This window comes from Amblyomma americanum, chromosome 8 (genome assembly GCF_052857255.1).
Source record: "Amblyomma americanum isolate KBUSLIRL-KWMA chromosome 8, ASM5285725v1, whole genome shotgun sequence".
NCBI lineage: Eukaryota > Metazoa > Arthropoda > Arachnida > Ixodida > Ixodidae > Amblyomma > Amblyomma americanum.
This window is the reverse complement of record NC_135504.1, coordinates 77,083,388-77,095,105: the sequence shown is the minus strand read 5'-3', so window position 1 is coordinate 77,095,105 and position 11,718 is coordinate 77,083,388. Positions and strand designations below refer to the sequence as shown.

The 11,718-nt window shown below is 43.3% G+C and overlaps 1 pseudogene across 1 annotated transcript in view; it reads left to right on the top strand.

Annotated features, from left to right (window-relative positions):
- The first annotated feature begins 791 nt into the window (after positions 1–791).
- LOC144102513 (sodium-coupled monocarboxylate transporter 1-like) overlaps positions 792–11,718 on the top strand; it is a 38,244-nt pseudogene continuing 27,317 nt past the window's right edge. The window contains exons 1-5 of the transcript XR_013308215.1: positions 792–936; positions 5,849–6,099; positions 8,013–8,078; positions 9,994–10,045; positions 10,422–10,488. The product of XR_013308215.1 is annotated as a sodium-coupled monocarboxylate transporter 1-like (transcript). The remainder of the gene's footprint in view (positions 937–5,848; positions 6,100–8,012; positions 8,079–9,993; positions 10,046–10,421; positions 10,489–11,718) is intronic.

The following is an 11,718-nucleotide window of genomic DNA, read 5'->3' as shown; positions in this document are numbered from 1 at the left end:
TGGTCTCTGTCTAGATGTGCATGTACCAGGGCGCGTCGTCGTCGGTACGAGGCCCGCTTTATCTACTGTCGAGGCATCTGCGCCATTTACACGAAGAAAAGCGTGAATGCCGTCCGATGATATTGAGACTGGTGTTTGTAGCCCGACATTGTGCTGCGTAGCAGTGGCAACGCCTGAACGCCCAGCGGCGGTAAAGTTAACGTAAGTCAGAACTTCTAGCAGCAACATTCGGACGCAGCGACTTTTTGGTTGAAGATTACAGCGAAAACATTAGAGACAGAAAGCACAATTGGTCGATGAAGCAATTTGGAAGAGAATTGGAGCAGAACAGTGACAGTCATTGCTACGAAGACAACGCAAGTAAGGCCTGTTGCAAAAGGTGTTAGTGCCCGACACATTATCCTAGAAAGCTCATGCTCGGGCTGTGAAGAACAGGTGTGGTGGATTTACAGCATTCTTCACTTCTCGTTCGTTGTGACCATCGCCTTGTTCTCTGAAGAAAAAAAAACCATACGGGCGCACCCGGAATGAAGTTGTGAACAGCCAAGGGTCAGCCAAGCACAGAGGTGATAAGAAACGTTGTGGAGGTGTTAAAAAGGACTACAAGCTCCTGCAGCCCGCATATAATTGAACAAACTCTCATCGTGAAGAGGTCTAACCGGTTTTTGTGACAGATCAAAGAACTGAAGCTATTTTAACTCTCCGCTGACTGACAAACTTTAGCCGGACTGCCAAGGAAACGGGTATATATTCTAAAATTGTTAGCGGGCAGAGAATCCCTCCCACCAGCAATGTCAGATCAAGAAACTGGAGGAACCTTGTCTTCACCGCCCAAGAGCCTAGACTCCGTTGACTGCGCCGTGTTTGGGGTGCTCACCACACTTGGATACCTGGTCGGCCTCTATTTCTCCGTGGCTCGTCGGCGGCGGCGGGTATGTTCCGTAATGACCGCATCTATGTCAAGGACGTTATCGTTATGCTGATCGCAGGCCAGCGGTCCAAGCAGATAAAAGCTTACTGCGGCAAATCTTATTTATGTTTGCTGAAAGTTGCCTACCAAGGCGGGCGCAACTCGAAAGACTCACACTGACCGAAGCATGTTCAACAATAGGGCACCAACACAGGGCCAACCTGGTAGTCTTAAACCCATTGAGATAGTTTGAGTCAACACACAAGCAAAAAACAAGGTAAACAAAATCGATGTGGCCCTGTTTTCAACACTCCCACTCCATCACAACGTTATTACTGGAGAATCTGGGTCCAGAAAATACACTTAAGATATGGTCACATCTTCACACTGCGACCCGATGTGCAAATCAACCGCCATAAGACCATTAGTACTGCAGAATTGCATTTCAATCAGCAGTTTTAGCAGACCTGCTCGCGCTGCACAATGACAGTGAAGCTGGGCAAGCTGCTGTAGTATCATTCGTTTTCAACTCATTAGGATCCGAATACGGCTATATACGCAATGTTCATGGAAGACAATATGACACAAAATTGTAAATGTGCTATGACCCTTGAAAAGATCATGCATGAAGGAAGTGTTCTTTTAACACAATTTTTTCATGCTTAAAATAACACTGTATTAACGCATTCTCATGCTTCAATTGAAAATAAAAATATAGTTTACCTTCTTCATGGTACCATACTCATAGGCTTGTCGAATTTTATTCATTTAAAGAGCTGTTACTGCCAGGATATAATTCCGTGCTGAATAAAGTGTCTGAAAGCCGATACAAATGAATAACAACAAAGGCGCACTACGATTGCTTACATCGCATAAAATATTATTAAGAAATGTCTGTTGGCTTTAAGAACTTCTATTTAATACCGTATTAAAAGTGCTAAAGCAAACAATGTTACTGTTGTTGTTGAGAAGTTATTGTGCGGATAAGTGTTCTGGGCGTATCCCTAGCACTGCTTAAGGACGCCAGTCAGAAATATTAAAATCACCATTTAAGGTCCTCTTTCGTGAAGTGAAATGCTGTAATTATGAAACAAACTTGCTGCCACTGTAAAATAATGCAACTGCATCAGCGTGAGAATGGAAGAGGATCCGATTCAAAAATCATTTCAGTGGCGGAGCTTTATTTTATTTATCTATTGATACTTATAGCTTTTAGATTTTATCGCAGGAGTGGAAAGAATGACAATAAGTGCTCATTCATCACCAGTTAAATTCAGCAACCATAGTAATCGGACACAATATACAAAAAATTACACCGGAAAAAATGGAGCAGAAAACTATTAGAGATAAGCTTACCGGCTTTCCATAATAATCAGGGAAATGTGTTGACATTAGAGGTTGAGAAGTCTTGATGTTTCAGTTTTGATGTTTCACAGGTGATTGCTCTGTTGGGCGCCTCACAGGCCCGTTTGTGGCGACTATGCGCTCATTAGCATACTCAGCCTTTTTTCGCTTGCGCTTTTCGATTGCGTCATCAATAGGGACTCCAATGCCCCCTTGCACGAAATAGTGTACTTCCCAGTGTTGTCTTATTCGCGGCCTAAAGCCCCTGTTGGCTTTGAGAAAAGGAAAGGCACGTAACTAGATCCCTGGTTCAGTGGACGCATTAGTTACGTTTTGAGGTACGTGGCAGTAGTAGCCACTTAAAGCGTTACGCGTAACGCGTCACACGGCTGACGTACCCATTAATTTCTTCCTATTGAATGGCTTGTACAAAGCTATTATAGCTCTCGCTGTAAAAAGAACGGAACGCATAAGTTGAGGCATAATCCATACTAGTATTGAAGTGCGGTATGGTAGATACGAATTTCGGCTCTCAAGAAATATATCAGCGTAGACACTTTCCACACGAAATCAGGCAGCGCGTTCCAGTTTTTGATAACTTTAGGAAAAAAGCTGTATTTAAAACAATAATTATGAGAAGGTGGCACTGGAATGTACAGTCAGGGACAAAAGTCTGTGGACTGCGTGTTCCGTAAACAGAGTCGATAGTTCAAGTATTATACGCCAGCAGGAGAGCAAACTTGTGGAGGTTACAGTACATAATTTTGGCTTTCAGCTAGACAAGTGCAGTTTCCTGCCGCCTGCTAATATAAGGGCCATCGGCTTTATTTACGGAGCCCATGGTCCACAGACTTTTGTTCCCGACTGTACATGCTATAACGACGTGTTGATGGTCCATCGGGGAACTCCAAAATACTGTGATGTGTTAATTTTCAAGTGACCATGAATTGGTAGGAAAAGAAGCTTCAACCTTTCTACCTTTGTTCTGCTCAGTTGGTGTAAGTGATAGTACTCAGAACGATGCTGGGCACTTTTATGGCATCTCCATGCAGAGCCCTCCATTCCTCATACAGAGATAGCAGCGGCTCGCATTGGACTACATCGCTCTCCCACAGTGTTTACCATCTAGCTGGCAAGGAGCTTTCTAGCTAGCGCTTGCTGAATAGCCTCTCTGTATGCCCAACCTCTTTCTGAAAGTTAAAATAACGCTTATCTCTGAACCCCGCCGCGGTGGCTCAGTGGTTAGGGCGCTCGACTACTGATCCGGAGTTCCCGGGTTCGAACCCGACCGCGGCGGCTGCGTTTTTATGGAGGAAAAACGCAAAGGCGCCCGTGTGCTGTGCGATGTCAGCGCACGTTAAAGATCCCCAGGTGGTCGAAATTATTCCGGAGCCCTCCACTACGGCACCTATTCTTCCTTTTTTCTTTCACTCCCTCCTTTATCTCTCCCCTTACGGCGCGGTTCAGGTGTCCAAAGATATATGAGACAGATACTGCGCCATTTCCTTTCCTAAAAAAAAACCAATTATTATTATTATTATTATTATTATTATTATTATTATTATTATTATTATTATTATTATTATTATTATTATTATTATTATTATTATTATTATTATTATCTCTGAATGGCTTCGCGCACCACGCACCCTAAGAAAATTTCGCCCTCACAAGCTCGCCCATGCTTCGTGAGATGTTCTACATGTAAAGACCAAGGGGCACAACTGGCACTAGAAGAGCTCCTTTCTGCAGTGGCTGCGGAGGCCTGATAGTACTCAGCATTGGGTTTTTACAGCGTCACTGCTGCAAAGGCTTTCACCTTCAAAGACGTGCAAAGACTTTTCACAGAATGCAATGATATTTTAGCAACGTGGCAAACTATGAATTTCTCTCATAATCCCATTCATGAAAAAACTGACAAAAACTGCTCAGAGCTCCCTTCTACAGCAATTTCTGCAATGTTTCCTAGCTCTTCTTTCAAATTTCTGTGGACGTCAAATTTTTACTCTTTCCTGACTGATGCCGGAAAGTACTTCATGGGAGACAAAGTGTGTTAAAATGTTCCGGTCCACAACAAATTCTCTTGCCAGTTTACCAATGATTGACGTGGAAAGCAGAGCACCTTCCTAGCATGAAGTCTGATTTTATTTAGTTGAGACGATGCACATCGGCTCTCTCCTCTTCCGTTATATTTAGTAGAACACGTTCTGTGGCAAGTTCTGGGGCAGGATAAGAATACTAAACGCGCTAATTCACTTTTGTACCCTTCATTGCATTGTCCTTGTCCTCGGACGTGCCGTTTTTGTATGTTTTTGTATGTTTTTTTTCCTTTTGGCTATACAATAGACCACATCTGGATTCAATAAACAGCTCAAAGTAGCGCCTTTCTTCTGTTATTCTTTGTCTCCGTGCTGTATTTTGAGCGCTTTATCTACTTAGACCGTTCCATGTAAAATGACAGCAGTCTGAAATAAAATTTGGCAGCAGCCTGCAAGCTATGTCTGGAGCATCTGTGCCTCTGCACACAGAAAACTAGATGACCTGCAATGTAGACAAATGTCAGTTAAAGCAAGATCACTGCATTTGTCTTGAGTTCACAGCGAGTAGCCCCTGCAAGAACAAAGCCGCAACATATGGGGCCTCTTTCATTAGGAGAACATCTATTTGTACAGCGTAGGGTACCGTAATGGAAATAAATTTGTTTTGTTGTTTTCTTTGCTGGCACGAACATTGCCCACCGATTTAGACCGGTAATTGAGCGGAAATAATACGCTATATGTCGCGTCTCCGGAAACAGTCCGAGCGCGTGCAGCTCGTTTGAACAATCACTGGCTTTTTCATCAACCTGTTCACGGTCAGTTTTGCAGGTGTTGTACGGAAAAGTACGCTCAATAACTCCTTTACCTTTTCCGGTCCTCGCAAGCGCTGTGCATTGCTGATAAATGTTTTTTTTTTATGCACGCTACAACAGTTGGACCTGAAAGCGAAAAGAGAAAGAATGAGTCAATCGCTCTGTCAATGAACAATATTTCTTGCCTGAAGAGACCGGAAGCTGTATTTTTAGGGATGCTTGTACACTTGCACTCTTTTTTATCGCGGCGCTAGCCTTTGATAATGGACAGGAGAGTAGTCACAGGCGGCAGATAGAGAATGTGGAAGAGCCATAGACTGACTTAGCAAACGAACTTAACATACGGCTCCTGAAATCGACTGTCGTAATTGGCGAACATTGTTCATACAGAACTCTACATTTACTGCATTGATGACGTCGAAATGAACAAAAAAAGACCAGTAATACCCAGTATCTTGAAATGCCTTCCCCAAAACGTGTATTTTAGCTTTAGAGGAGCTTCAGGTGAGGTGGAACTACAAAACATTGCACTTAATACGTACATCTTGCTGCCGTTCACATTCCTGTAGTACATCAAGATGTGCTCTTGTCGTAGCACTCTATGAATGTGCCGGTGGAAAAATAATAGAAACACTGCTTAAGTGCTGAACTGACGTTTAAAGTTACGTTTTTTTTTCGCTCCTTGAGGAACCACTGTAAAAATAGAGCTAAGAATATATCTCCTTTTTATATTTAGGGGGCAGATGGTAGCGGTGGCAACGGTGCCGTGGTAGAAGCATTCCTCGGGGGCCGCAGTCTTCCCGAGTTCGCGCTCACAATCTCCGTCTTGGGTTCCGTGGTGAATGCGGTGTCTGTGGTGGGCTTCCTCGGCCACTACTACGCCTACGGGTTCCACGTGTTGTGGCCGCTAACCTCGATACCTTTGGCGGTGATCGTCACGTCGACTGTCCTGGTGCCCCTGCTGTAAGACCTGCGCGCGGCGTCTGTCTTCCAGGTAACTCCTTGAAGGCCGTAGTGGAATGTCAGTGATATACAACGGCACTATAAGATGCTATAAGTTCCAGGAGAGAAAGGCACACTGACTTTCATGAAGGGCTAACTCTTTAAGTGCATTTGTCTTGGGTAAACAACATCAGAGTGAAATATTCCTTGACCAAAGACTACCGCGGTCGCCGCCTGCTGGATAAAGAGCGTGTTGCCCAGGCGTTGTCTGAGCCATAAGGAACGTGTGGGTCGGACCGTGAGCGATCCCGAATCAATCAATCAATCAATCAATCAATCAGTCAATCAATCAATCAATCAATCAAATTTATTTCCACCAAATAGAGATACGCGTGGAAAAAATGCGAGAAAAGCTGCAAAATAGCAGCTCGACAAGAGTCCAACCACCCGGGCAATGATGAAAGCATTGTATTGATTTAAAGTTGCATTCTAATTACTATGCACAGTACGTAAAACGACAGAGGAAACCGGCATTCAAAACATAATAAAAAAAGCTGTATGTAGCCTCAACTAAAGGTCGTAGCAGAAATAACTCCATAATGCCGCTTTTGTTCAGTGCTATTGCATCTGTATTCTGCTTCACGAAATCATTATGTGTAGACAGGAGCATGTAATAAACGCGAAGGTGGTCAGATCTTGTGCGTGTGAAAGGAATTTTCCATGGCAGTTGAATTTGATGAGGGTAGATGTACTTTTTTTGCGGAGATTAGCAAGTAATACAATAGAATCTAACTACCCCTTATCGCTCCAGGGTAACATTTGATTAGTTTGTACTTGTATATATTAGCAGCGTTTATTTCGTATTTGTGAAAAAGACTTTCAGCATGCACATTAAATAGAACATTTCTTATTGCTCGAACTGCCTTCTGTTAAAGAATCCCAGGTGGTCTAAATTATTCCACAACCCTCCACTGCGGCATCCCCTTCTTCCTTTCTTCTTTAACTCTCTCCTTTATCCCTTTACTTACGGCGCGGTTCAGGTGTCCGCCGAGATGTGAGACATATACTGCGCCATTTCGTTTCCCCGAAATACTATTTTCATAATATTTTCAAGATCGGTTTATCTTTTGTGGACTAGTATTTGGTCGCACCAGTGCACAGTATTAGAACACTGAATGAAACAAAGAATTAAAAAATAGCTGTTTAGCTTCGGCAGGGAATGAATGGCGATTTGTATTGAGCATACCCACCACTTTTGACGCCTGTGATCAATATTAATGGACATTACCATCTTTATCCCCTGTGTCGATTTTCTCCACCTGGGGCAGGACGTTGGTGCATTGATTGGGGGAGATATGAACTGCGCGATTACTATTGTTATTTCTAAACCCAGAGGGTAGCGAAAATATTTCGATATCCTCGTGGTCGCAGCTGTATAAGGCAGACAATAGGCGAAAGAAAACGTGTACAATCCAAAAATAAGGTCCTACTTGGACTTCAGCACTGCTGTGATGGGCTTAATTTGTGCGGTCTGGTATGTACGGAGAATCAGGCAATTTTAAGATTAGAGGATTAGGTGCAACATTTATGCGGCATCGTTTACTTTCGAGGGAACTGCACAGTTCCCACGACGACAGCTAGGAGTGCCTGTGCTGACACATACGAGACAGAAGAGGTCGATGAGCGTGGCCGGCTTTTTTAAACTATCTGTTTTACCTTAAAGTAGGGCCAAGGTAAAGCAAATGCCGGAACTAATTGCAAGGGTAGCCCCACTTGTAAGCCAACACCAACCTAATCTAACGCTGTAATCATGGGAGTTTGCAAACGCAGATAATGGCAAAGCGCGATTGCAAAGTGACGTCAGAAGTGCGTAACTTCCAATTTACAGGTAGTACAGTAGACCCCGTCACTCGCACGTCGCAAAGCATTCTGTTTATGATTGTTCTCTTCTTTTTCATGACAAAGTACTTGCGTCTGCGCTTCGACAACAAGGTCGGAATCACAGCTTGCGTCGTCTACTTTGTACTCAGCGTAAGTGATTGACGTTTATGTGGATGAAACAATGGTGTGCGATACTGGTCGGGTAAACAGTTAACGGCTCTTTGCTCTTGGTGCCGCCAGTTCTTTAACAGGTGGGTAATAATTAACTTAAGTTGTTGCTTTCAATTAGATGCAGATGAGGTTATGGTTCAACAATAAACTAAATACTTATGTCGTGAAGTAGAAACACACTTCGATTAAGAGCAATACATCTCAACAAAAACAACTCTGGAGCGGGAACGAAATCCCAGATGCCTTGCCTATGCTGCACAGAGCAAGCTGCGGATGCCATTAGAAACTAGACATTCTTAAAAAAAATAACTCGGAGAGGTTCTGACCAATTCACTAGGAAACACAGCCTTTCTCATGGCTACTCGTAGGCCCCTGCTAAATGGTAGCAGCTTACTGTAGTCGTGATTCTGAGCTTCCCGGCATATGATAGCGACAGTGATGAGAAATAAATAAATAGGGTGTAAAAACGGGGCTTCTGAAATTTGCTGTCTTTGGAAGGACCCATGTCCATGTGTAGACTGCTTGAGTGTTGCCTCCGTCCTGTGAAAATGGTGCATGTTTGAAAATACGCACTGCCGCGTTATCTGTAACGCAATGCAGAAAGGTGTAACCTTGAAGACACTTGCTTCTTATTTTTGCTCTCTGAAGCCCACAAGCACCTAGTTAACGGCAAAAAAGTTGGCTAATGCGGCGCTATGGGGATATGCGCGGCTAATTAACATGCTCATGCCAAGCCCGTTATTTTTATATCTCTCTGAACTAATATAATTCGCAACTTTGCCCGTTTCTAAAGGTGACTGACCCAGTATTTGGCGCTTGTCAATGAAATTCGTTCCTAGGTCTTTTTCAGGAAAACGAAAGACAATCATTAACGCTATGAATCACATAAAGATAAGAATTATATTCGGTCCGCAGTGTTTTCCAGAAAGGCGAGAGACGATTATTACTTTTATCAACCAGATCAAACTGCTTCGGGCCCACCTGCGAACTCCGTTCTGAGCAATCAGCATTAAAATTGCCTTGAAAGTAGCTAGGAAAAGTTCTTCTTGGTCAATAAATTTCGGCTCACACATTTTCTTAGAAATGAAAGAAGAGCTATTTCGTTCACATAAAAATAGTGTGTTTCGTTGTTAACATCACAGAGCATGCTTCTGGACTTGGGTAACAAAAAATCGGAAAGCAGGACGTGTATGATGTCACGGCGGTCTATATAACAATGTCATCCTGGTATCTTGATTCACACCAACCATCTCAATATTTTTCTCTCATCGTATTAGCAACAATTGGATTCCGCTTGATGATTCTGAAGACAGTTAATGAATGCGTGTATATGGCAGGCAGCTTTTTATATATTTTTGGGGAATCGGTCGTCCGTACATTTCAAGAAAGAGGCAAGGGCAGAAATTGCAAAAAGCAATGAACAAATTTAAGTTAACAAAATTATGAGGAAAGAAAAGGAATAAAACAGACGCAAACGCATTCTTGTTAACAGTTCTGAAAATGCTTGTTGCAGATCAAGATTCCACGATTAAAAAAAAAAAGTGACGCTGCTGCAAAGAGGTATTAGTAGGCCTTACTGCCCATTAGGAGGGAGTACCTTGCTTTCTTGGGATCACGCAGGCGAATGCTCCTAGAATATTTGCCTGCGTGATCTCAGGAAAGTAGTATTTGCCAAACAGATCAGCAGTAGGGGAATATCAAACCACATATGTTTTGGGATCACTCGGGAGATCTACCAACAGCGTATGCAAAGCCTTGCCATGCCAGCAAGCCCGACAGCGACGTATGTGTCCTGCGGAGACATTCTTCAAATGATGTGCAATCGTTCGAAGTACGCAGAACTGTGCACAACTTTTTAACGTATTTCCAATTTGCTGACCGTTCTCAAATGCAGCAAACACTGGGGGCAGTGGGCATCTACAGCGCCGCCATTGGAATATCCACCTGTACGTATCTCTGTCAATCTATCTTCATACCTGTAGTTCGAAATATTATTGTATAAAATGAGAGGAGTTGGTTAACGATCATGGCTATACTGAGTATATTAAAGCAGTTCACTAGCTGTGAGCTCAGCGATCACCTCCTTTTACATAACATAAAAAATAAAGCGTGCTGTGGTAATTACGGACCGGGAAAACTGCATTTCAAGCATTTGCGGATATTCAAAAAGTATTTTTTTTCAAAGACAAGCTAATCAGTTCAGAATTAGGTTTCTGAAACAAAGCTTCTGTGTTTAAGCAACCCGTTCTGCGTCATTTTGCCATATAACCAGACATTGTGCAATGGCGAGACATTGTCATTGAATGTTTTCTACTTTTGCAGTCTTTCCAGTGCCTCTGGTGTACTCAAACATTGGCATCGGATTGGCAGGCACGATATACACAGCCATGGTAAATGAAATTTCCAACTTTTACCCATACCTAGACTATGCTCGATACGTTTAATGCCACCTCGAACATTATTTTCTGCGTAGTTAGGTGCATATTAGCCGCAATATCAACGAGACAGAGCACGAAATACGACATGCGTGAGAGAGGCGCTCGTAACTTCTTACATTCTTAATAACGAACTAGAGCTGCGGAACTTGCAAGCAAACTGGAAAGAAAGAAAAGCTGTCTCGTGTGTTGCCATCATGAACTGAGAGACACTGTAGATCTATAGATTTGGCCTGCGCCGACAGTGTGCAACGTTCTAATCACAAGAACACCAGTGTCCCCGAAAATGTAGCGTTTGCACTGTTATAAGCTAGAAAATATTAAAAAAAACTGTATACAGGTGTCGCCATCACCGGTATATTTCGCAAGTAAGATGTGTGTGCTGACATTTAATTTTTAAGCGCGGATCCCAGAAGCTATGCTACAAATCCATTTACGTCAAAACGGTAGAAACCCATCCGTTATCGGTAAGGACGTAAAGAATTTTAGGCGCTTGGCGGGAAGTATTTATAAACCCAGTTTTCTAGGCGATAACTCTGTCTACCGCTGCTGGACAAACGTCAGCGCAGGAAGAAAGAGCCTAAGAACGAATTTTTGCGCACAACAATAATTCAGTTGCTTTTTCCCTAGAGTCACTTTAATAATCTGAATAGTTTAATGCTCCAGTGAACACTGCTTAATTTCGCGCGTCTTTAGGTTGAAGTATAAGCCTTCTTCACGAAGAGTCTAATTCGCGACCGGCAACTTGCTCCCCGAAAACACTGAGGATCAGGAAGCAAGAAAAGCACATTTTAATTATCACGAGCGAAAGTAAAGGATTCAAGCGCGTTAGCTTGCGATTGACAATTAACATTCCTGGCGAAAAAGACATGAAAGATCAAAGGAAACCGCAATGCCAGAAAAGAACCAAAAACGACCGGCCTCAAAACAGCTAATCACGCCTTATTCAAGGAACGTCAAACCATTCGCAGACCACTCGTTCGCTGGCCTAGGGACGTCTGGCCGCGCACCTCGTTGTTTACCTTTTAATCACTCGTGGTCCCCTGGCGAGCGCGGCGCACAGTTGAGTTCGTGACACACAGGTGGCACAGGATATGCTTAACATGCTGCGCTGATCGTGAGTACATGCAGGTGGCGCTTACCGTGGTGTCATGAGCCGCGGGGCCCTACAAGATAAATGTGAT